At 36.8% G+C, this 27,776-nt stretch overlaps 1 protein-coding gene and 1 non-coding gene across 10 annotated transcripts in view; both read right to left on the bottom strand.

Annotated features, from left to right (window-relative positions):
- Window positions 1–27,776, bottom strand: part of Cntn1 (contactin 1) — a 446,523-nt gene that overhangs the window by 183,591 nt on the left and 235,156 nt on the right. For 2 of the 9 annotated variants that reach the window (XM_087199965.1, XM_087199966.1), the window contains one exon: window positions 6,145–6,376. The exons of the other annotated variants lie outside the window; for them this stretch is intronic. The gene's annotated coding sequence lies outside the window, so the exon portion shown is untranslated. The remainder of the gene's footprint in view (window positions 1–6,144; window positions 6,377–27,776) is intronic. 9 annotated transcript variants of the gene reach the window in all.
- On the bottom strand, window positions 5,987–6,120 carry LOC147821485 (small nucleolar RNA SNORA70). The gene has a single exon (XR_015446987.1). It is a non-coding gene; the product is annotated as a small nucleolar RNA SNORA70 (small nucleolar RNA).

Here is a 27,776-nt window from a genome sequence, read left to right as displayed (position 1 = left end):
CTAGTTCTTTGAGAACAGAAAACTAATACAAAAAGAGAAAGGTTTCACCTGGGGAGGGACAGATTCTTTATCAGTTTAACTCATCCCACCTACTGCTGTAAGAACATTTTACTCATCTCACTGTCCTAATCAACTTAAGCTCCTCATCAAGCTAAAATCCTAAGATCCTCTCATTGTTATAGGATTACTGCCACCCTCCAAGACATATGATAGTTCCTCCAATTATAAGATCCTTGTCAATTTAGGATTATTGCCACTCTCTGAGTCATCTGATACTCCCTTTGAACCCAATAAATACTGGCAAGCTGGGGTGCCTTTGTCTTTGTTACCAGAGCAGCACTGATTAGCCCGAAAACCCAGCTTCTTCTCTAAGTCTCATTTCTTGTCTTTATTCTTATCAGCATTGTGTTGTAGTGGCTCACAGGAGACCAGGACCAGAGCCACTGCAAGGGTTCTGGTAATGTCCCCATTCCCATTCCCTATAGACTACAATGACCTGATGAATGTGCTTTTAACTTTGCTTGTTGCCCAACTGCAATTCAAATTGATCTCAGATTGCTAAACTATGACAAAGGAAGGTATGCTGTGAAATCATCTCTGTGAATCATATAAAAAAATCCAATGTAGGATTTAATAACTCTTTGACAGCAGAAAAAAATTACCATGCCAGCAAGACACAATGATCAAAACACTCAAACTTCTTTCTCTTTTGCTTTCACAGACACCCACAAAGGGACAAGACCCAGGAAGAAGCAGTGCTGGATGGAAGGGCTCACTTAGTTTGCACTTGGCAGCCTTGGCAGCCTTGGCAGCCCTCCTGAGTTGCAATATCCCGTTTGCTGATATTTCTCTGCAGAGCTCCCATGTCCAGTACAAAGGCTTCATTCATGCTGCTATCATCCACCTTCTGAGGCTGCATGCTAAGCTACTTGCTCTTATCCATCTGCAAAGGCTCAGGATGTTAGCAGCTGCCCCACTGAGCATGGTATCTGTGTGTCCTGCACATAAAAAAGCAGGCATTGATTCAGCTTCTCCCACCCCAATGTACATAGAGATTCTTAATGTCTTCTGACAAGAGACCCATGCACATGAGGAGAATGAGACTGATGATTTTGTAACTCCTATGAGCTACTGTTCAGGTTAAGAAAGGCACCTTCCTCCTGAGAGAGCAGATGGAATCTGTAGCACTCTGCATTTTACATAAAAGGCAAGAATTGCTGCCTGTAGATCACAGTATCAGTGCTTAAATTAAGGATCCATTTATACATAAGTAATTTAGGCCCTTATTCCTAGAAATGAGAGAATTTTCTTTTAAATAAACTGATTCATTTTTAAAAATTCAACTAGTGTGTGATATGTGTGTACCAACTCCATGTGATGAATGTATTTATCATGTATCACAAACATATACTAATAAAAAGGGCAAAAATAAGTCTCTAAAACACAAGCATTTATTTTTGAAACACATACAAAGGGATCTCAATGAACATTCATGCAATTTAACCATGGAGACATCTGTGTTTACTGTATGCTCTTCTAAGACCAAGAAAGTTGTTTCATTTTCTTAGAATACACAACAAAATAATCACACAAAGGTAAGTAGATGGTAATATTTAACTGCTTATTCATTTATTCCATATATGCTTTCCAAATAGCTAGCATATCCAGACATTTTGTAGGAGGAGTGTAAGAATACATATTCAGTGAGGAATTTTTAAATTATCAAGCTGTCTCATTCCGTCTTTTAGCTTTTTTTTTTCTTTTGGTACTGGGGATCAAACTCAGGTCCTTGTGCTTGCGAGGCAGGCGGCAGAAACACTGAGCTAAATCTCCGGCCCCTCATTCCTTTTTTTAATATTATACATTGCATACCATGATGCCTTACACATTGAAGATATTCAGTGAGTATCTGAGAATAAGCTAGTTAAGTAGTTAGTCACCAAAAACCCCTGCAAGCAGATCCATATGAGTAAGAGGAAGCAGAAACAGTGAAATCACAAAGTAGGAAACAAAGGTCAAATTAGAAAAACATGAAAACGTTTATGGAGAGCATTCTCACATAGGATCATTTGAAAGATGAGTAGGCAGAGATGTTTAGTCAGGCTGTAGGACCATAAGGTCATAGATTTAACTTTTGATTTCTTCCAAAGGTAATGAGTTGCTGCTGAATGGTTCTGCAAGAAAATGTCACCATAATATTTAATCCTAAGTGCTCTGGGTTATGACATTCATTTTAAAAGCTTCCTCAATAGAACAGATATTGGGGACATTACATAATTCCTGTATCCTGATGTCCTTGGCATATGAAGCTTCAGGTTTATATTGACAGAATGGTCTTGAGACATATAGGAAGCTTTATACCTTTTTATTTCTATTTGTGTCAAATATTAATTAAATTCTCAATAGGACAAGAGTGAGTAAATATCTCCTGTCTTATAAAATTGTAGAAAAGAGACATGGATTAGTAAAAACTGAAATCTAAAGGAAAAGGATTCAATAATTTGTGATAATGTTTTAAATTATTCTCTTTCAAAACATTGCATTACATCAAATCCAAGTCTCGTCAATCAACAAATACTTATTAAGCACCTACTGAAGGGAAGGTTTGTGCAGGCCTCAGTTGGTAATAGAAGTAAAAGCAAATTCTCAAACCTCACAGTTTTGGACTCTAGTTAAGTAGAAGCCTCAGTGACATCTTAGTAAAGTCTGCCTTTGAATCTCTGCCACCATGAAAGCTATTGTTTATACATTTATTACATTAAGGAATATTTTTCTAGATCTCCAAAGCTATATCCCTGTAAAGGGAACAATCCAAGAGGAACTGATGACAATCATAAATATATGATTGCACCCAACTATATAAAACAAACATTAATGGACATGAAAAATCAAATAAGCACTAATACAATAGTAGTGGAGGACCTCAATACCCCATTGTCACAAATAGATAGATCAACTTGACAAGAAATAAACAACAATAAAAAATTCAATTTGGCCTTCAAAAAGTATAACTGTCTTCTTGTATTCTCTGGTTTAAGATTTATCAGTGATGTAACTTCATTTCATAATTTATTCAACAAATATTTATTGAGTCATTTTTGTGTGTTAGGTATTATGCTGGGCAATAGATATAAAAAGATCAATCAAACAGTAATAATCTAAAAGGTTAAGATTCCCTCCAAAACACACACACACACACACACACACACACACACACACACACACACAATCTCTCAATCATCCAAGTGGAGACAATAAATATTTTGAGTAAATCATAGTGAAATTTAAAGGTGAGACAGAGGTTGGCATAGTAATAGGATTTGGAGCTCAAAAACAGGTACATGTTTAAAGCAATGGATAATAAAAGGAAGAAAAATAAAACAACAAATAGAAATCTAAAATATTTTCCCATTATAGTTCTCTCACTAACAAAATAAAGAGAGGGGAGGAAGCAGTGGCAGCTGTGTCTATTGGCAGGAGCCCTACAGCTCCTTATTTTCTTGCCAGAATATTTACTTCCTCTACAAGTTTAGGAGAAAGAGTTTTGGCCTTTCTTTTAAAGTTTGTGCAGAAGTAAAACAATTTTTAAAAATTGCTTCTTGGGTGTTTTGAAGATTTAAGGAATATCATCATTATAATTTCAGTTTCTTGGAATAAAGACATTGCAAACTCAGAGGTTGTAGAATACAGAAATTTTTTTCTTATTTTTGTGTAGTAATTTGGAATGTACAAGTTTTGTTATGGTTATTCGAAGACCCTTATATTAGTAATGCATTAGTGTTACACTCAGAATGTTCAAATTTCTGTCGCCAGATTTTATATTATCACTGACATTTAAGTGAGTGACTTAGCCTGAAAATTATGTTTTTATAAAACTGTATAGTTTTATATGTCATCCTGTATAGGATGACATACTGGTTTGCACAGGTCAGGCAAAGAGGAAGGTTTCACAGCCACAAAACTTTAGGCAAAAGGTAACATAAGTGAACATTCAGTCTTCATTTGCATTTGATCTGTACTGCATTTTAAATCTTTAAAGCAGGATGATCCTGTTTAATATTTTTGCCATTTTAATAAGTCACTTTTCTATCAGTAGCTACATTATGCTTTCAGTACAATCCTGTTTTTATTTATTCATCCTCCACTTGTTTTCCTTTGAGTTCTATTTGTTTTCACTAATGTGTTTTGAATTTCTACAATGCAGAATTTATGATTTCTCTTCTGCTGCACTGAATCTATCTTATTCTAGAATTCCAGAGGAAGCAAAAAGCACCAGGTATTGCCCTTATATTATTTTTTACATATAACGGGATGGTTGCAAATTTCCTTGTAGCCACGTCAGCTGAAACCTTACAAAATTTCAGGTTGCCAATATCTAGACTTGCAGAAATGGATTCCCATTTAATAAGCTATGAGTACACAGATGCTGAATAATTATGTCCTGAAAAAAAGATTAGCATTCTTGTTATTAAGGCTAAGAAAATGATACTGCAGAGTTTAGAGTACTTTGAACTCTTTTAAAAAGCAGTTCCAGAATCAAGGACTTTTCTCAGCCCATTCTCTGGACATCCTTCTCCCCAAACCAGGGGCTTCCCCTGAAGTTCCTGTCTACATAAAGGCCAGATCCTGTGGAAGATTAACTCACAAGGAAGACTGAAAGTCAAAGACACACCCTGAGCCCAGACAAGGTTTGTATGAGCCACTGTGTGCACTTCATATTCACTCATTTCCCCTAAAAGCCATTTATTTTTCCCACAGAATTATCCCCTATCCTCTCCTTCATGAAGAGGGCACTTAAGTTTCAACCATTGGGCCCTGCCTTGACTTCCATGCTTTGTACAACTATGATCTTGCACATTAATACATTTGTATGCCTTTTCTCCTGTTCATTGGACTACTGTCAGTTTGTTGAACAGACTCAAATTGTTAAACTTTCAGAAAATGGAAAGAAACTTCCTTTTGCCCCTCCACCATCAAAGTACATCTTAACTAAATCAGTCTTATTCTTCATAGTCCAATAATGATTATTATAGTTCTTTCATATCCTATTGGTATTTCTCCTTCTCTGGGAAGGATTCCGTTTTGTTTTCTGCAATTTTTATTTTTATCTGAATGGAATCAGTGATCTAGCATAATCTTTCAAAGAAAAAATCCAACTTGGTTGGGATAGTTTTATTGAGAATGAGAAATTTCCCCATATTCATCTGGAACATATTGCTTTATAAAATTTTTAAAACTCCATTATGAGCAACATTTTAGAGGTTTCAATTAAAGCATAGATTTTAAACTCAGCTATACCATAGTTATAATCTTCCTATTGCCTTCTGCTAATTGCATCTAAGCCATGTATCCTTCACCTTTAGTCAGTCCAATGCAAAGCTATAAATTTTCAGTGGTAGATCCTTGTTCAACCTTGTCAGCTAGCAAGCATTTGTCCAAAACTAAGCTACAGAAACAAAATACTTTTGAGACACAGCTATCATACAAGAGTTCCAATTGTTCTTTGATTAAACACCTTCTATGTTTCAGATACTGGACAAGTAGCACATATAACCTGTAGGTAATTTTGGCGGGGCAGAAAAAAGATTTATTGATGAACTTGTTTTGGGGGGCCAACACAGTAGAAGCCTTCAAGAGTGCAATTCCAACCACTTGTCCAGGGAACCACAATTCCAGACCCCACAGGCATCAGGGGTAAGGTGCTTCTCAGTCACCATGTCTTCAAATTAGTCTGCATTGAACTTGATGAAGCCTCACTTCTTAAGAGATGTGGGTCTTCTGGCAGCCAGGGAAATTGAACTTGGCCCTGCATAGGGCCTCAATCACATGTTGCTTGTTCTGCAGCTTGGTGAAATGGACATGATAACCTGTCCAATGTGAACCCTCTCCACTATGCCCTGGGGCTTCCCAAAGGCATCCCACATGCCTGTCTGGAGCCTAGACTGGGGACAGCAGGAGGTCAAATACATGAAAATCCACTGAGAAGCAGTGTCTCCAAGATCCCTTAGGACAGCCTGAACAAGCAACAGGCCACATATACTATCGAGGTGGTTGCTGTTCACAGCCCTTACACACTGGGCACCCAGCAGAAAAGGAATCCTAATGAATCAAGAAAATTAGATTAAGAGGAATGAAGCAACTTACCAATGATCATAAATGGGGTTTCCTATACCCTAAAACCGTCAAGGTACTTATCTTCCAATTCTTCTCATCACTGAACCATAAGTAACAAATTCAGCAAAGGAGTCTGTCAAGTTCTTAACATGGCATTTCTTTCAATACTTAAATGACACATTGAGATCTACACCATGGTTGTTTCCATTTTTCAGATGAAGGGTTATACTCAGAGAGAGACTGAGAAAATTTCTTTTTCATCCTGGAAAAATATGCACAACATAAAACTTATTATTTTATTTTCACCATATTAAGTGCTCAACTCAGTGGCCCTAAGTACATTCACACTGATGTGCAACCTTCATCGATATCCATTTGCAGAACTTTGTTTTCCCTCCAAACTGAAACTAATGTTCTTTCTAATAATGGAAATATGATTGTAGTTTTCCTTCTTCAGTGACTGCCCACTAATTCATCAAAGTGTATTGCAGGGTTTTGGCAAATCCAGTTCCTATCTGGTCTTCACATATTTTTCATCTAACTTATTCCTCTTTCAGGTTGCAACTTAAATGATCTTTCTTCATAAAAGTTGCCCAAAGATCTCCAATCAAAATCAAGTTTTCAGGGCCAGGGATTTAGGTCAGTGACTTTGCCACCTGGCTAGAAAGCACAAGGTCCCAAGTTCGATCCCTGGTACCAAAAAAATAATCAAGTTTTCTTGTTGTGCTTTCACAGTTCCCTATGACTGTCCTACCTACTTAGTAGCACACTTTATGACTAAATAATTCTTAGTGTTGGACTTCCCCATTGCTATTTGAGCTGCAAAGCCCCAGAAGCTACTACAGAGCCTATCACACAAGATATGCCTCCTAAACATTTCTGAAATCCTAGAATATATAAATCAATAACTTTGAGCAATATATTTCACTGACCTAAAAAATAATAATTCCTTAGTATCTGTCCAGAATACCTGAAGGAATAAGTTGAGAAGATTGAAAGGTAACATGATTCTAATTGCCCTTTTTCTTTTCTTCAGTTACATTCATGCTCTACCACCATCTTGAACTGCCTTAGTAGTGTTTTTTTGTTTCATTTTAAACCATTCACACTGTATTAGTCAAGTACCAGTTGCTGAGACACAATATCCAACACCCACAACATAAAGAAGAAGAGGTTTGATTTGCTCACAGTTTCAGTCCATGGTTGGCTGGCTACAATGGACAGACATCACAGCAGAAAAGCATGGCAGAGCAAAGCTGCTTAGTTCATGGAAGCCTGCAAACACAGTGCCTGAGCGAAACAGGGCAGGAACCAGACACAGACTCAAAAACCACGCTTCCATAAGCCACCCAGACACACCTAGAAGTGTGCTCTACCAATCCTTGGGGCAGAGCACAAAACCACCCTAATGGAAACACCACTTAATCACCACATACACCATCCCCATTTTTATTCTATCCACATAAGTTCTAAAATCTAGTTATGGAGACAGTGATTCTACTTATTGTCCTACTTACTACCCACAAACCAATTAAAGAAACTCCTTCCCCCATAAATTTATTAAAAGAACAAAAAGGAAGTAAATTTCCTGACATCAAATTGAAAAGTTATAGAGAATAACCCGTGAGAAATTCTCCACAGCTTTAACTTTTTGCAGCTCAAGTCCAGATACTTTCAAGGGATTTCAATGGAAAGGCCCCATGCAGCAAACACCTGGTACTCAGCCTGCACAGTGGGGTCAGGTATTGTGGGGCAAACTGAGTGACAGGAGGTAAGCAAGGCTTTGTTCTTTGCAAGAGAGCCCCTTCAATGAGCAGTTTTTGCTTGAGTCAATGACAGTGATCTTTTCTTCCTCTGCATCTTTAAATTCTTCAACCTTGTCATTTGTGGACAGCTTCCCAGCTTGGCACACTTTTATTCTATTCTGTTTATTACTAAGTGTCTAGAGTACTCCCTTAGTCACTTTACTGAACCCTGCCAAAGGCCTGCTTTCTTCTCTAAGTCAGGAATTTTATGATGAAATGCCTTCCATCCTTTGCCCCTTTTCAGCAATAGAAATGTGAAAACAGTTACTGCTGGAAGCACAAAAAACAACACAGCTAGGGCTATTTGTTTGCTTTTTTTTATTGACTACATTTCTGTAAAATTCTAATCTAAGTCTAGAACAACTAAACATAAGGTAAAATTACAAATATCATGACTTTTCTCTTTCATAAACACTACAGGTAACTAAGTGTGATTACAGACTTTGCATTATGTTTCTAACATTGCCTTTAAATACTTAAAATATTACTTTCTAAAGATTAAACTAACATACTTATAGAGTACTTTTTGGAATGTATGTTATTTTTACATGTTTCTATAGAATATTAGTAGCTGAATTTTGAAGCTGTGCATAATTTTTAAAATATACGTGGATACACATGTGGAAAGTGTAACACTATTACAGTTGAGTTCAAATTTTAAAACAAAATAAGAGCACTTAAATTATCCCAAATTAATATTCATCAGGGTATAAATAAGACTACCTACCATTTATCACTATAAATTAGAATTCATAGTTCTTGATTCTTTATGATCTTAAACTCTCTTTATAATCTAAGGAAAGCTATGAAACATCTCTTTAAATACAGATTTTCTTCTTTTAATGACCTGTTTAATAACTATTTGGACTTACAACCTGGGGTTTGGACTTAAGGTCTGTCCTTTTTTTTCTTTTGTACACTTCTGTACATCTTGTTTGTAAAGCCTTGATGTTTTTTCTTGTACAGTGTACCCTGTTTATTCAGTACTGTAATTTTTGCTGATTGTACTGTACAGTAGGGTAGGGTAGTTTTATGTTCTAATATACATTACAGTACTTCATGTAAGAGTTTTGCAAATAAAAGCAAAGTCATCAAGTTGGAGTTTCCTTTGACCATGTCATTGTTCTGAATATGTACATTGTTCTGTAATGTACATATGATACACAATTCTTTGTTTAGCAACCAATTCATTTTAGGACCTGGCTGAAGGAACAGGACTTGGTTATTAAACAAGGAATGTCTGTAATGCAAATCTACACAGAGTGTTTGAAAGACTGTTGCTATTGAAGGATTTAGGACATACCACAGCAAGATATAATGCTTTGGTGTGCAGTTTGCCTTATATTGAGAACACTTGGGGAATAGCAGGTACAGGCAAGTTTTCTCTGTGCTCCCTTATCTGCTTGAAGATGGATCCCAAAAAAGAGCTCAGTTGTCACAAATCACTTCCCAGGAATCTTATCAATTAGGAAACTAACAAATTCATTTATTGTCTACTAAATTGCCTATATCTGGCTGCAAACAGGCAGGTCTTCCCACACACTACCAAGGTCCCCACTCGCACGGAACACATGCCAAATCAGCCTGCTGAAGACGGGCAGGTCTGTGCATGCCCTACCAAGGTTCTGAGTCATGCGGAAGATGCCCAATCACCTCGCTGCAGACAGGTAGGTCTGCCCATGCCCTGCTGAGGTCCTGAGTCACACAGAACATGCCGAATCAGCCTGCTGCTGCAGACAGGCAGGTCTGTGCACACCCTAATGAGGTCCTGAGTCACGCGGAAGACACTGAATCACCCCTCTGCAGACAGGCAGCCACCTGATTCCACACCACAAAGACGCAGAGGACACTAGACCACCAGATCAAGGTACTGAGTCCCATTGTTCCCGGACCAGAGGCAGGGGCTTCTGAGCCAGCTTCCCACTGCTCCTGGTCCAGAGGAAGGGGCTTCTGGGCCACTATCCCTACCGCCACTCCCGGCCCAGAGGAAAGGGCTTTTGGGTCACCTTATGTCCTGCTGCTCCTGGCCCAGAGGAAGGGGCTTGTCAGCCACCACCCCACTGCTCCTGGTCCAGAGGAAGGGGTTTTCCAGCCACCATCCCTCTGGCTGCTCCCAGCCCACAGGAAAGGGCTTTTGGGTTACCATACCTACCACTGCTCACGGCCCCTGTCCCACCTCTCCCAGCTCAGAGGAGGTAACCCTTGCAGGCGCTAACAGCCCCCCGCCCCAGTTGAAATGAGAAAACACGTAAATAAGTCTCAAAACCAGACTTCCAGATCACCTACAGCAATCCCAAAGGGAAATGAGATGGAACACTCTGATACTCAACCACCTGGACCCACTGAACTAGCAACAAAAGGGGATCTGGAAAAAATGAAATCAGAAATAATTTCTCAGATAACAGGAGAAATTGTGCCCCTAGTGCAAGACATGATTAATAAATCTAGAGAGGAGATCAGGAACATGATGGAATCCCAACATAAGAAACAAATGGAATCCATAAAACAGATGCAAATAGATTTCCAGGACATGAAAAACTCCATTGAAAGTCTACAAAGCAGAATGAGCCAATGTGAGGACAGAATTTCAGATATAGAAGATACTATTGCAGTTAGTGACCAGGAAAAGAAAATTGCTTCAAAATTATAAGGGATCATGAGAAATCAATCCAGCAGCTGCTAGATGATACAAAAGAGAATAACATAAGACTGATTGGGCTCAATGAAGAAACAGGAGAGAGTGGAGATGACATAAAAAACCTCTTCACAGAAATAATGGCAGAAAATTTCCCAAGGAGGGGAAAAAAGCTTGGCATACAGATAAGTGAGGCATATAGGACTCCAAATAGCCTTGATCAAAAAATTCTACACATAGGCATATAATTGTTAAGACTCCAGAAACACAGCAAAAGAACAAAGTTCTACAAGCAGTCAGAGAAAAGAAACAAATCACATACAAAGGAAAGCCCATCAGAATCACAGCAGACTTCTCAACACAAACCATCAAGGCAAGAAGAGCTTGGAATGACATATTCCAAGTCCTAAAAGAAAACAGCCTCCAACCCAAATTGATGTACCCTGCAAAACTATCTTTCAAAATGGATGGAGAAATAAGATACTTTCATGACAAAGAGCACCTTAGGAACTTTGTGTATAGCAAACCAGCACTCCAAAGAATTGTACACAATATCCTAGGAACAGACATTGAGGATCACAACCCCAGGAAGCAAAGCAGAATGAACTCATCTGGCATGACAAGAAATTAAATGGAAAGGGGGAGAACCCAACAACAAGAAAAAGTCATGGCAATGACAAGTCAATACTTTTCAGTTATAACCATCAACGTTAATGGTCTCAATTCAACAATGAAAAGAAATACACTGGCAGAATGGGTCAAGAAGCAAAATCCAACAATATGCTGCATACAAGAAACACACTTAATTCAAAAGGAAACTCATAGACTGAAAGTTAAAGGGTAGAAAACAATACTGCATATGACAGGAACCCGAAAAAAAGCAGGAGTAGCTATCCTTTTGGCAGATCAAGTAGATTTCAAACCAACAGTGATTAAGAGAGACGAAGAAGGACACTACCTCCTTGTAAAGGGAAGAATCCAAGAGGAAGAGATGACAATCATAAATATCTATGCACCAAACACTAGTGCACCCAACTATATAAAACAAATACTAATGGACATGAAAAGTCATATATGCACTAATACAATTGTAGTGGGGGGCCTCAACACCCCACTGTCACAAATAGATAGATCAACTAGACTAAAAATAAGTAATGAAATACTGGAACTCAATCGAACTCTTGAACAAATGAACTTAACAGATGTTTACAGAGTCTTCCACCCCACAAAATCAGAATACACATTCTTCTCAGTTGCACATGGGTCATCCTCCAAAATAGACCACATACTCACACATACAACATGTTTAAGTAAGTGCAAAGGAATTCAAGTTATCCCCTGTATATTATCAGACCATAGTGCAATGAAATTGGAGATCCATAGCAAAAGAAACTCAAAAAATTTCATAAACATGTGGAAATTGAACAACACACTTCTGAATAACCAATGGGTCACAGAGGAAATTAAAGAAGAAATCAGACAGTTCCTTCAATTAAATGACAATGACAATACAACATATCAGAATCTATGGGACACAATGAAAGCTGTCTTAGGAGGGAAATTCATAGCAGTGAATATGCATATTAGGAAAATAGAATGAGCCCAATTAAACAACCTGATGCTCAACCTCAAACTTCTAGAAAAAGAAGAGCAGGACAACCCCAAAGCTCATACAAGGGAGGAAATTATAAAGATCAGAGGAGAAATCAATGCAATGGAGACTAAGAGAATGATACAAAAAATCAATGAAGCCAAGAGTTGGTTCTTCGAAGGAATCAATAAAATTGACAAATCTTTAGCCAACCTTGTCAGAAAAAGGAAAGAAAAGGCCCAAATCCATGCAATTAGGAATGAAAAGGGTGAAATGACAACAGACCCAGCAGAAATCCAGAGGATCATCAACACCTACTTCCAAAATCTATATGCCAATAAGATGGACAACACAGAAGAAATGGGCGGATTCCTAGATACATATGAATTACTAAAGTTGAACAAAGAAGACCTAAAAATTCTGAACAACCCAATATCAACCAATGAAATTGAAAATGGAATTAAAAACTTATCAACTAAGAAAAGCCTGGGCCCTGATGGCTTCACTGCTGAATTCTACAAGACATTTAGAGAGGAACTGCTGCCACTACTGTTTAAACTCTTCAATGAAATTGAAAGGGAAGCAATACTCCCAAATTCATTCCTGGAAGCAAGCATCACCTTGACCCCCAAAGCAGAAAAAGACCCAACTGAAAAAGAGAACTATAGGCCAATCTCACTAATGAACATAGATGCAAAAATCCTTAATAAGATAATGGCAAACAAATTGCAGAAGATCATCAAGAAGATCATACACCCTGATCAAGTGGGATTCATCCCAGAGATGCAGGGATGCTTCAATATATGAAAATCAATTAATGTAATACACTATATCAATAGAGCCAAGGACAAAAACTATATGATTATCTCCATAGACACAGAAAAGGCATTTGACAAAATCCAACATGCATTTATGATAAAAACCCTACAAAAAATTGGAATAGATGGTCTCTACCTCAAACTGATAGAAGCCATCTATGAAAAACCAACAGCCAATATCATACTAAATGGTCAAAAACTGAAATCCTTCACTCTAAAATCAGGAACAAGACAAGGATGTCCACTATCACCACTCTTGTTCAATATAGTTCTGGAAACATTAGCCACAGCAATTAGACAAGAGAAAGAAATAAAAGGAATAAAGATAGGTAATGAAGAAGTCAAATTTTCATTATTTGCAGATGACATGATACTCTATATAGAAGACCCCAAGAATTCCACCCAAAGTCTTCTAGACTTAATAACCAAATTCAGTCAAGTAGCTGGTTTCAAGGTCAACACACAAAAATCAATAGCTTTCCTCTACACCAATGACAGACTCACTGAGAGAGAATTAGGGCAAGTAATTCCTTTCACAATAGCATCCAACAAACTGAAATACCTAGGAATCAACCTAATGAAAGAAATCAAAGACCTCTTCTCTGAAAACTATGGCACTCTGAAAAGAGAGATTGAAGATGATATCAGAAAATGGACAGACATCCCCTGTTCCTGGGTAGGAAGGATTAATAGAGTGAAAATGGCCATACTTCCAAAACTGCTATATAGATTGATTGCAATTCCAATTGAGATCCCAGCAGCATACTTCATAGACCTTGAGAAAACAATCCAAAAATTCATTTGGAACAAGAAGAGACCCAGAATAGCAAAAGCAATGCTAGGTAATAGAGACATGGCAGGGGGTATCACAATCCCCAACCTGCAACCATACTCCAAAGCTACTGTGATAAAAACAGCATGGTACTGGCAAAGAAACAGACTTGAGGACCAGTGGAACAGATTAGAAGATGCAGAAACAACGCCAGACACACTCAGCCATCTCATCTTTGACAAAGGAGCCAAACACCCTCACTGGAGGAAAGATAGCCTCTTTAATAAATGGTGCTGGAAAAATTGGGCTTCAACTTGCCAAAGATTAAAACTAGACCTATATCTCTCACCATGCATTAAACTAAAATCAAAATGGATTAAAGATCTAAATATTAAAATAGGAACTCTGAACCAGTTGGAACAGAGGTTAGGTAGAACCCTTGAAGACATTGGTGTAGGAAAAGATTTTATGAACAAAACCTCAGTTGCCTGTGAACTAGCACAAACAATCAACAAATGGGATCTCTTCTTATTAAAAAGCTTCTGCACAGCAAGAAAATCCACCAGCAGTGTGAAGGGACAACCCACAATGTGGGAAAAAATCTTCACCTGCTCTTCCTCAGACAAAGGTCTACTATCTCAAATCTATAAAGAACTTAAAAAGATCAGACCTCTCAAATTTCAAGACCCAATCCAAAAATGGGCATCTGAAATTAACAGACATTTCTCAGACAAAGAAGTAGAAATAGCAAATAACTACATGAAAAAATGCTCAACATCACTTGTCATTCGAGAGATGCAAATGAAAACAATGCTGAGATTCCACTTCACTCCAGAAAGAATGGCTGCTATCATGAAATCAACCAATAACCAATGCTGGCAGGGCTGTGGGGAAAGAGGAACCCTGCTCCACTGCTGGTGGGAGTGTAGACTGGTGCAAACACTATGGAAATCAGTATGGAGATACCTCAAAGAACTAGGACTGGAAGTCCCATTTGACCCCACTATTCCACTGCTGGGGATCTTCCCCAAAGAATTAAAACAATCATACCACAGTGATATATGTGCACCCATGTTCATAGCAGCACAGTTTGTAAAAGCTAAAACTTGGAAATAGCCCAAATGCCCATCAACTGGAGACTGGATCAGGAAAATGTGGTTTTTTAATAAAATGGAGTGCTACTTAGCCATAAAAAATGAGAAATTAGAGACGTTTATAGCTAAGTGGATGCACATTGAGGAGATACTCTTAAATGAAATAAATAGGACACACATGTGTAAATACCAAATAGTTTATCTGGTGTGAGAAACTGAAAGTGTAAATAAGGACTAAATGTATAATAGTTAATGTGAAATAGGAAGAAAAGGGGCAAAGGGGAAGGAAGTGGGGGGGCTAGGCGAAAGGGTAGAAGGGAATGGGATTAATATGAGAAAATGGAAAAATAAGAACAAAATCTTTGTAAATAGGGAGGACTGGAGGGGTTGAAGCGAGGGCTGGGCAAGGGTGAAAAATAAGAACCAAGAGAGACTATGTAAAGGTGTAAATTTCCAATGATGAATGTCATTATATTGTATACCTAAAATGTACCAATGATTAGAATGAATAATCGATAATGCAAAATAGGAAGAAAAGGTCCAAAGGGATAGGGGTAGTGGGAAGGGCAGGGGAAAGGAAAGAAGGGAAAGGAAAAATGCTGAGAAATGGAAAAAATGGAAATAAAGTCTTTGTAAATAGGGAAGGGTGGAGGACATGAAGGGAGGGCTAGGAATGGGGAAAAAATAAGTACCATGATGCATTATGTAAAGGTACAATTCCCAATGAGAAATATAATTGTGTTGTATACCTACAATGTACTAATAAGAGAATTTAATACAAATAAAATAAAATAAAATAAATTGCCTATATCTCCCTCTCCCCTCTTATAACGGGAGCATATAAGCCTCTAGATCTCACTGGGTTTTGGGGTAGTCATTTTTTTTCACATGATGTCCCAATGTATACAATTAATTTGCACACATTTTCTCCTGTTAGCCTGCTTAATGTCAATATGATTCATAGTCTAGCTAAAGAACCTAGAAGTTTAGAAGAAAATCATTTCTCCTTCCCTAACATCATGTTAAGATTATGGGAACAAGTGGCCTTGATGATCCACACTTCCAATCCCAGCCACTCTGAAGGCTGAGGCAAGAGGATTACAAGTTTGAGGCCAGCCTGGGTCATCAGCAAGGCCCCTGTCTCAAAAAAAGTTTTCAAAAAGAACTGGAGAGGAGTCTCCTTAGCACAGTAGATAACATGTCAGTCTCACTAAAAGAACTGGAGAAGTAATGATTCATTGACAGAGTGCTTGCCTAGCATGTGTAAGACCCTGAGTTCATCGCAAGAACTGCAAACATCACAGCGCTGGAGTTAAAGCTCACTGTGGACCAGGCCTTTGGCTGTGTTGTTTACCCAAGTGCCTTTGACACACCTGAAACATACACAAAAAATCTGCTGAATATTTGCTACATAGGTGAATTTACCACTACTCCAAAAACAAATACAGTTCATAATGAAGTAAAATCGGGTTTTAAAAAAATTAGAAAAGAAGAAGCGAAATCATTATTTGCATAAGCTGTGATTATACACCAGGATACCAGTGAAAAAGTATTTCAGTGAAATACTAGAATTAAGAGAGTTCAGCAAGGGCCGGGGCAGCTCAGTGTTACCACTGCCTCACAAGCACAAGGTCCTGAGTTTGATCCCTGGTACCAAAAAACAAACAAAAAAAAGAGTTCAGTAAAGTGGTTAAACAGAGATAAATGTAATCCAAACAATGTTTTTTTGTGTGTGTATTAGGAATAGCTATTTATAAATAAGGAAATTAATTACCTAGGAATGCTCTCACTAATTAGTGTGAGAAGTGAAAAAGCTATCTTTACTGATATGTCTGAAAGAACCATTGAAGACTCAGAGAAATATACAATTTCCCCAGTAAGAAGATTCAATGTTATTGTTTTTCCAAAAGGATGCTCTTTCCTTCAAAGTCCAAATAGGATCTCTCTAAACTCGATAGAATAAGTTTTTTAAAAATGGGTGAAGGGCCAAGGATTTAGCTTAGCAGTTCTGCTGCCTGCCTCGCGAGCGCAAGATCCTGAGTTCGATCCCCAGTACCAAAAAAAAAAAAAGGATAAAGAGGATAGTGGGTTATTGAAAACATTTGGAACAGGGCCGAGGCTTTAGCTCAGTGGTTCCGCCACCTGCCTCACAAGCATAAGGTCCGGAGTTCGATCCCTGGTACCAAAAAAAAAAAAAAAAAGAAAGAAAGAAAGAAAGAAAACATTTGGAACATATAATAGCTAATGTTAACATTAGCATTTACTACTAACCACTTTAAATATATTTAATCTCGGAGGCAAATGCTATAAATTATTCAATTTTACAGACAGGGAAGCCAAAACACAAAGATACAAAATAATTTACTCAAAGTCCTGCAGTTAATTAGTTGGGATGCTGAGATTTGTACAAAGTCCAGCTCTAGAAACCTTGAGCTGAAATATTGTGCCAAACTGATTCTCAAGGCTAATGAAATGACTCTACCAGAGAGAAAATCAAATTGATGGTTTAATTAATAAGTGTGATGTTCTAAGAATAAACAGATTGGAAAATAGTGAACATTTTCTGAGTATTTTCTATACGCTAGGCATCTTAGATGTCATCTCACTTACTACTGTGTCACATTAACTTTTTGATACAGGATCATTCTTTCCATTAGTTTTATAGATCTCTGACAAAACTGAGGCATGCAAGGTAACTAACTTGTCCAAAATACTGATGACTATTATGTTAGTAAGTGGTGGAACTAAGAATTAAGCCTGGGGGGCTGGGGATTTAGCTCAGTGGCACTGTGTTTGCCTGACAAGTGCAAGGTCCTAAGTTCAATTCCCAATACCAAAAAAAAAAAAAAAGATTTGAACCCAGGCTTACATTTATACTGCTTATTTTCTTCAATAAAACATTATTTTAAGAACACTGGAGCTAGTTGGGAAAATCAATACTCTAATCTCACTTTATATCAACATAAACTCAGAAGAATTAAATGTTTAAATATAAAAACCAAAGTAGCTTAAGATAAAACCAACAAAGAAAGGGAATATACCAACTCCCTGAAGAAAATGCAAAAAGTAATTTTAAATTTCATATAGAAAAATAACAAATGGAGGAAACTCCCCACCTCCATCCCAGGCTCCTAGGGCAGTGAAGCTCAGCCAGTCCCAGCACCCGGAAGGAAGCTCCCCCGCTGCCATCCCAGGCTCCTAGGGCCAAGAAGGTGAGCCGGTCCCAGCACCCCGAAGGAATCTTCTCCACCTCCATCCCAGGCTCCTAGGGCAGTGAAACTCACCCAGTCCCAGCACCCAGAAGGAAGCTCCCTGCCTCCATCCCAGGCTCCTAGGGCAGAGAAGGTGAGCTGTGTGGGTGCCAGAAGCACCCTGCCCCCCCATGGAAATGAGAAGACACATAAACAAGCCTCAAAAACAGACTTCCAGATCACCTACAGCAACCCCAAAGGGAAAAGAGATGAAACAATCTGATACTCAACCACCTGGACTCTCTGAACTGGCAACAAAGGAGGATCTGGGAGAAATGAAATCAGAAATAATTACTCAGATAACAGCAAAGATTTTGTTCATGGTGCAAGACATGATTAATAAATCTAGAGAGGACACACATAAAAAAATAGAGGATCTGAGGAACATGATGGAATCCCAACATAGGAAACAAATGGAATCCATAAAACAGATGCAAACAGATTTCCAAGAGATTAAAATCTCCATTGAAAGTCTGCACAGCAGAATGAACCAATGTGAGGATAGAATTTCACATATAGAAGATAAGATTGTAATTAGTGACCAGGAAAAGAAAAATTGCTTTAAAATTGTAAGGGAACATGAGAAATTAATCAAGCAGCTGCTAGAAGATGCAAAGAAGAATAACATAAGACTGATTAGAGTCAATGAAGAAAGAGGAGAGAGTGCAGATGACATAAAAAAACTCTTCACAGAAGTGATGACAGAAAACTTCCCAAGCAGGGGGAAAGAACTTGACATACAGATAAGTGAGGCATATAGAACTCCAGCTAGCCTTGATCAAAAAAAATCTACACATAGGCATATAATAGTTAGGATTCCAGAAATCCAACAGAAGAACAAAATTCTACAAGCAGTGAAAGAAACAAATCACATACAAAGGAAAGCCCATCAGAATCACAGCAGACTTCTCAGTGCAAACCCTCAAGGCAAGAAGAGCTTGGAGTGATGTATTTCAAGCCTTAAAGGAAAACAGCCTCCAACCCAGATTGATGTACCCTGCAAAACTATCTTTCAAAATTGAAGGAGAAATAAGATACTTTCATGATAAAGAGCACCTTAGAAACTTCATGAATACCCAACCGGCACTCCAAAAAATTTTAGACAATACCCTAGGAAAAGACAATGAGGATCACAACCCCAGGAAACCCAGTAGAATGAATCCACTGGGTGTGACAAATTAAACACAAAGGGGGAGAATCCAACAAAAAGAAAAAGTCATGACAAGGCTTTTAAAACTTTTAACTTCATCTTCCTAATGAGTGTGTAATTCAATCTTATTATTGTACTGATTGGTGTTTTTCTGATTCTAGAATTGTACACCATTCCTTGTGCTATACTGGCTATTTATCATCTTCTTATGTCTACATTTTAATTGGGTTGTCTATTAATGAGCTCTAAGAATTCTTTATATATTCTTCTCATAGGTTACATGTATTGTAAATATGGTCTGTTTAAGGACTACTTTTCATTTTAATGATGTCACTTAAAGTTCTAAATTTTGATGGAATCTCATTTATCAATTTTTTCTTTTATACATCATGTTTTTTGTATCCTAGGTAGTTCTTGCCTACCCTGAATTCATAAATATTTTCCCTTATAATTTCTTCTTAAAGTTTTATACTTTTAGGGTTTCTTATTTAGGTTCATAGATCCCTTCAAGTTATTTTCATGTATGGAAAAAAAGGGTTGAGGTTAATTTTTTATATATGGATACCAGGTGTTCTAGTGCCATTTGCTGAAAACACTATCTCTTCCTCGGCTCTTGAATTGAGTTTATATTCTAAAAAATGCTAATGTTAAATAATTTTTCAAAACTCAGTGGACCATATATGTGTGGTTCTATTTCTAGATTCTCTGTTTTATTCAAATGATCTATATGTCTTTCCTTACACCAACACTGCCTTGATTACTGTAGCTTTAGAAGAAGTCTTAAAATCGGGTGCTAAACATCTTCCAACACTGTTTTTGTTTTTGTTTTTGGCTTTTCTGGGTCCTTTGTACTCCTACATAACTTTTAAATTTCAATATCCAGTTCTTCATTTATAGCAAGTATACACAGACCTGAATTTTTATATATACTTTGTGTTTTCTAATCCTGCTAATTTCAAATACAAGTTCTAGGGGCTCCTAGAGATTTCTTAGTATTTTCTCTGTAAATGATCATTTCATCTACATATAAAGATTTTGCTTCTGCTGTGCCAATCCTATTCTAGTTGTGTCATTTTATTGCCAGACTATTTTGGTTTAGACCTATGTTTCAACGTCTAATGGACAGATGAAGAGTAGGCATATATGCCCTTGTTCCCCACTTTAGGGAGAAAGCATTGTATCTTCTCCATTCATAGAAGGAGTTTTTGTTGGAAGTATGGAGTACATGTCTTTGATCTGTTGAGAAGGTTCTGTTCTACTTCTAGTCTCCTGATAGTTTTTACCATGAACAGCTGTAGAATTTACTCCAATACTCTTTCTCCAACTAGTGACAGGATCATATGGCTTTCTCCTTTCCTCTGTTAAAATGATTACTTTTGGGGGTGGATCTTCCAATGCTGAACCAACACTGCCATCCCTATAAGAAAACCACTTTCTACATACTACCAGATCTGACTTCTAAAAGTTTGTTTTGTTAAACAAATTTCTATCTATGTTCATACTTTTTTCTTCTATTATCTTTATCCAGGTTTAGGATTAGCACAATGTTGAGTTCCTAAAATGAGGGGAGAAGTGTTCCTTCTTTTTTCTGCTTTAAATGTTTGATATAATTTATCAGTTAAAATGTTTATGAGCCTGCTGTTGTCATATAGGTAGGTTTTCAAGCTAGGAATATACTTTCTTTAATAGGTGCTATTCAAATTTTATATTTCCTCCAGAGTTAGTTTCATTAATTTTTCTTCCAAAGTACTTCTTAGAAGTTGTCAAATTTATTTCAAAAAAGATTTTTGTAATATGCTTTCTATATCCTTTTAAATTCTGTAAAATCTGTGGTAATGTCTCCTAGATCTTAATATTGTAATTTAAAAAATGTATAACTGATATTGTGTAACAGGAAGAAAAGGTCTAAAAGAGCAGGGGAATTGGGAGGGGTGGGGGAAGGGAAAAAAGGGAAAGGAAAAAATATGAGAAGAGGAAAAAAATGGAAACAAGGTCTTTGCAAATAGGGAAGGGTGGAGGGGGTGAAGGGAGGGCAAGGGAAGGGGAAAAAAAAATAAGAACCAAGAGACTCATGTAATGGTACAAGATCCCAATGATAAATGTAACTGTATTTTAAACCTAAAATGTACCAATAAAGTTAATGGGGAAAAAAGAGAAAGAAAAAAAAAACAGAAAAAGAAAAAAAGAAAAATAACAAATGAATTTTAAAGCAAACTCTGAATTGTGTAAAAATTCCACAAAGATTACAGGGATGGCTATAAGAAACTCACAGCTAAAGATGTGAAGGACTACTATAATCACAATAAGAAAATGGATGGACATAATTAAAAACCACATAAAAAGGTAAATATAAATGATAATTAAAATGTAACTTTAAAAAATGCTATATATTTTTGATAGAATTTACACAGCATTAAAATTAATAATACTCAAGGTTAATATGGATGCAATGAGAAATGCTTTCTTATATTACTATCAGAAATAGTGACTAAGACAACCTTTTGCAAAAATAATTTAATAAAATATGAAAAGGTCTTTAAAGTGTTCAGACATTTTGACATAATAATTCCTCATAGAGAAATTTATTCTAAATAATTAACTTCCTTAATTTACATCATAATAGACTAATTGGATTGTTGTGCTTATATCTAGATATCCCCACAAAACCTAATGTGCTCATAGCTCAGGCTTTTAAAATATGGCTGGGTTGGGCCAGGGATTTAGCTCAGTGGTTTTAACGCCTGCTACACAAGTGCGAGGACCCAAATTCGATCCCCAGTATCAAACAAAACAAAACAAAACAAAACACAATAAAATATGGCTGGGTCATGGGTATATGATACTGGATTATGGGTGTATGATAACTTGATTAGCCTACAGATTGGTTTAGCATAGCTGTGGGTGATGGAATTACTGAAGAGGGAAGCCCCACCCTGGTTGTGGGTGCCACAACAATAAACACAGCCTGGATGGAATAAAAGGGAAAGGAAGGCCCACTGTTTCCTGCATCTCATGCCATGGACTGTTTCTTCTCTCTCATGACCCCATGCCATGCTGGCTTGTGTTGCAGCCAGCCAAATATGAACTGAAACTTCTACAAACTATGAGCTAAAATAAAGCTTTCCTTCTTTAAGTTGTGGGTGTCGACTAGTCTGTTCCAGCAGTGAGAAAGTAACTAAGACAATAATGACATATTAGGGCAGGCTTAAAATTATACTCATAATTCTTCATAACAGAATCAAAATAAAGCTTATAAAATATAATACTACTTGGGAAAACAGGACTGAATGTCTTATGTTCTGACCTCATAAATACAAAGTATACAAAAGTCTAAAACAAATAAAAATCAAGAAAGTGGCACCCAAATATGGCTTTTCTGTTTGATAGCATTGTGGTAATCTTTATATTTTCTGTATAACTAAATTTTCCTATAATGAAAAATATGTAACTTTAGTAGCAATTACTGTTAAACAAAAAATTAAGATGAGTTCATTATTGTGTTTATGTACATTTCTTTAGAAGATGTTATTTTGATAAGATACTGCTATATGTTTACAATTACACCTCATACAAATTTTTTTAGAAATAAAATTCTTCAAGGTTATGACTGCACCTCATACAAATTTTTTAAAAAGAAAATCCCTAAAATTTCAGTGGAACACAAGAAAACCCAACCTATTTCCAAAATGAAGCCATTTAAATGAACAGATTCACTCTAGATGCACAGTTAATAGACTATTTTCCTATTTTTTAAATCAGGAAAAGCTACCACTACACTTTCTTATTCTGGGATGGAAGACAGCTGTGTAGGGCTTTCATCCTCAAACTGTGTTTCCTGGCAACACTCTTCAAGCCGGAATGTATTTTCTTTATATCAATCACTCACATCTGTGGAAAATGCTTAAAAACATCTCCTTGACCCTGTGAATAAACAATATGAAATGTAAGGCAGTTGCAGGCAGCTGCAAAGGGAGAAAAGGAATACCAATTCTATAAGAATTAAAAGTTTCTTTACTTTGGAACACTATGGTGCCTGCCCTTTAAGTTTGGAGACTACATTTGCATTTTCAATTACAATTGGATGATTGTAGTAGCACTTGTAATTGTCAAGGACTTGGATTGAAAAACAATAGATATCACAACTGTATCACCTTTATTTCTCAAGACAAGGAAGTAAGTAGTTAGCCACTGATGTTAAAGAATACAACAACTTAAAAATTAGCCCTCTTGATAGATTATTCTTAGCCTTGAATTCAAATTAAAATCAGCTGGGAATTTTTAAAAATGCTCATACTGTGGTTCAACCTTCAGTTATTTTGTCTGGATTGAGACTTGGTTAAAAGCTCCCCTGGTGATCATAACATATGACCTAATTAAAAACCACGAGACACTGTGTAAGGCCTACAGTAAAGGATAAATTAAACTTCTGGAATGAGTGATGAAAGATAATGCTCTAAAACCGCTTAAATTTGTACAAAGAGTTACAATGAGTCAAATGTAAATTTCAAACAATGAAATCATAAAGAACTGTCTTAGTTACTTCTCTTGTTGCTGAGACAAAATGCCCAACACCCAAACTTAAAGGAGGAAAGGTTTGTTTTTGCTCATAGCTCCTAGAGGTTTCCATCCATAGTTGGTTGGATCCAAGGCAGAGTGGCATGAGAGAGGAACATTGCAGAGGAGAAACAGTTTATGGCAAGGATAGGGCAGTAAGCAGCAAGTGACAGACACCAAGTAACTAGCAGCAAGCCTCTTTCTGTCCCTTATATTGTATGCAGGCTACTCATTCTTAGGGTGGATAGCACTCACACCCTTAATCCTAGCCTTGTACCATGAATCAGTCACACGCTCTAGATTCAGCCACCTCTGAAAAAGCCCCACCTTGACTGCATGAAACTTTGGGGGGACATCTAAACACAAGCAATAACAAGAACTTAAAATGAAAAATTAATGCTTTACGTGTAAAAAGGAAGAAATGAAAACTATAGCTTTAAAATCTGTCATTTTAAGGTATTTTACATATATAAAATATTAAATATGTTAAATTGCAAGCATTTGTAAGATTTTGTGTGCCGTTTTACCAATATTTATGTTAAAGGTAATATTGAAGGATCATAGAGCTTACTAGGCTTACTTCATGGGCTTACTGAACATGGAGTACTGCTTTAAACTCTACCATACAATTAAGAGAGACACAGGTCCTAAGGAGTAGGCAACAGTAGAAAGAGATCCAGATGACAGTACTTCCTCTGAAGGGACTAGTATATATAGTCACAGAGGAGAAATAATCTAGAATAGTGTTCCTATCATCCAGTTTTCTCTATTGCATTGTGACAGTTAAGCTTGATTGTCAACTTGACAGGCTTGAGAGATGCCTAGATCATTAAAGTGAGTCTGAGTGGGTCACAGAGGTGTGACCCTGGGGACTCAATATCTGCTCCTTTCCTCTGTGCTCTGCTTCTCAGCTGCTATGAAGTTGGCAGCTTTACTTTGCCAATCATAATATTGAATTAATGAATTATTTCAATCACAGGAGATATGGTTCAACAATGGAGGCTTATTATTCTTGCCTGGTAAATGTATATAATTCCACACTTTTAGTGACAGGGATTGGCTCAGTGGTGAGCTTGTAACTCCAGAAGTTCTAGGCACCGTACACAGTAACTTTATTGAGGTACTAACAGAAGCTTCTCTATTTTTTACTGAGTTCTAAAATGATATGAATCTAAAACTGAAAGTACCATGGAGGCTCAGAATGAAAATAGAGTCAAAAGGCAGATAAAAACAAATTCCTTATTGAATCATCTGCATGCTAGGATATTTCAGAAGGCTTATGTACTTGTAATCTTCTCAGTATAAGTCCCTTACTTCTCCAGCCAGCCTCAGTGGGTTCTGTGACATTACTGTCAGCAGAGTCCTGGGTGATTACACAATTTCTCACTATGTTATTTATGTGCTGGCTGTAGCACTAATTGCAAATACCCTGACTAGGATAAGGCACACCTTTTCTAGGTCTCCAATTCTGCATCATTTAAATACAAGCCTGTTCACACCCTGCATTTTAGGCAGCTTGACCACTGGATCCTGAAGCTCAAGGAGTTTGCTCTATTTTCACACTATTTACTCAGTAAATGTGCTCACATCCACTTACTCAGGAAACAATGCTCTAACACTTCCAATTCATTGTTAACCACCACAACCTCTCCCCAAGAAAAACTCAGCAAAAAGGAACAGTCCTCTCCAGACTTCCTGAATTACAATCACCTTTCACCTTTAAAATTTAAATTGTAGAAAATAATATTTTACCTCAAAATCCAGTTTCTAGATTTTTTGATACTCAGTGAACACATTCATTACACAACTTTATAATTTGCCTTCTCATCTCTCAATTGCATAACATTCACTTTGTGAATAATTACCCTCAAATAAATCTATTCCTTGATTTCCTTGATAATCCTTCTATATAGGTATACTACCTTGTATTTCTTTTCAGCATTTAGCACCAAACTCCCCAGAGCACAGTGTTTTCACAAAACCAGTTGTAATTAATAAAATCTTTTAAATTTTTCCAGCTCATTTGATAAAATGTTACTTATTTCTATGTAGCATCCAATTATCTCCAACAATATATTACTTCAAAAAAGTTAGCACTTTTTCTTGTCCTTGTTAAAAATCTTTATATGCTTGGGGACCGGGGATTTAGCTCAGTGGTGCCACCTCCTGACTTGCTAGTGCAAGGTTCTGAGTTCGATCCCTGGTACCAAAAAAAAAAAAAAAAATCTTTATATGCCCAAGAGATGTACAAATATGAAATAAGTTGCACTCAATGTAAAAATCACAAAATGCACAGCCATGATTGTAATAAGAATGTACAAGTCTCTCATCCTCCCTTATCACAGGGACTACATTTTCCTATTATACATGGAGAATCAAGGCTTTTCTTCTTCTAGTTTTCAGTTAATTTTTCTAATTTCTCTCCTTGCTCCCTGACGTGTGTCTGTTATTTTGTGTTGGTGATTGTAGTTGCTTTTAAAGTCTAACCATTTTACCTTCTTCAGTAAAATTTTGTTGCTAATGTCCACCGTAACATCCACAGAGGAGAGAGGAAAAGGGAGCCGTGGCAGGTAGGGATATAAAATGCTTCAACCTATTCCTCTTTTGATGATGCCATGTCTGTTTTTTCTTTGTAAAGCAAGCCCTTTGTTGTTTCTTCAGAAAGAAAGCTCTTTAAGTTAAGGGATTCCAGAGAACATATACCAAAGAAATAGGTATTCTTTTTTGTAGGAGGAATCTTGGAAAATTCTATGAAGACAGTAAATAAAATTCCTATGAGGCTATTACTCTTCAAAAATAGATGCTGATGAACATTGTACAAGAAAAGTGCAAAATATGTTTGGTGTAACATTTGATAAATGATTCGATATATGTAATTAAGGTCATCATAATGCTTCAAAGTCTCAATTTGAAAAACCATGACATTGATTTAGTTCCTGCACATGAACCCAATCCAAGGCACAGCTTAGTTGTTAATCAATCTAAAGAAACCAAGGCCAGATGATATGACCTCATTGCCCTTCAGAGTCCCCAGTCATGTGGATTTTATTTTTATAATTTATTACTTTTAGATAAAGTATAAACAGTTAATCTAACATGTCTCATAGGAAGTGAAATAGTGTGAGCAAATCTCATCAACAAAAGTGAATTAAGCATATAAGCCTTGTTAAAGCCCACAATGATCTCATTCTTTGAAAATAAATATTTAAAATATGTTTAGGATTCTCATTTTGATTCTTTCCAAAAAATTCTAGAGTTAAATCTATGTTCATTATTATTGATGATTTTTTTGGGGGGGTCCCAGAGATCAAACTTGGGACCTTGTGCTTGCAAGGCAGGCAGTGGAACCACTGAGCTAAATCCCCGGCCTTGATGATTTTTTTAAATATTAAAAGGTAATGTTGGTATATTTTTTAATCATTATGACTTTATTTAGTTGAACATTGTTTGAGTGTTAACCAGTTAGTAAATGCACAATAGCAACTGCAAGGGTACTTGGTTATAAAATTTAAATATTTACTTAAAAAATACTGTATTTGTTAAACATTCCTAACCTTCACTGAATTCGAAATAGGAGAATTAAATGTTAGCAAGCTATAATGACAAATTGGCAGATGGTGAAGGCTGTTCAGGAAAAACTATGCCAAGTTGTTAAACTATCACACAACGAAAGTTCACATTCACAACATTTTGGTAAAATCCACTTTTTTGAGCAACTCAAAGTGCTAAGTTGCAGTACAGAATTAAGGCACACTTGAATGTTTTAGGTTTTGAAATACTTTGTAGATAGCTCAAATTTATCAAGATGTAATTCTGGAGGAAAACATGCACAGGCCTCACTTCCTTAACAAATGTACTAAACTCATTGAAATGATAGCAACACAATGCTCTTCAATGAAAGACTTTTGTTAACTGAGCAAAATATATATCTGCCCAACAGATGTACAATTATGCTTCCTTCTTAAGGAAGCTGAGAAATCTCTGTTTGCAAC

Source organism: Heterocephalus glaber, unplaced genomic scaffold, assembly GCF_053883595.1.
Source record: "Heterocephalus glaber isolate CG9 unplaced genomic scaffold, H.glaber_assembly_v1.0 deba00001733, whole genome shotgun sequence".
Lineage (NCBI taxonomy): Eukaryota > Metazoa > Chordata > Mammalia > Rodentia > Bathyergidae > Heterocephalus > Heterocephalus glaber.
This window is presented reverse-complemented; position numbering and strand designations above follow the sequence as displayed.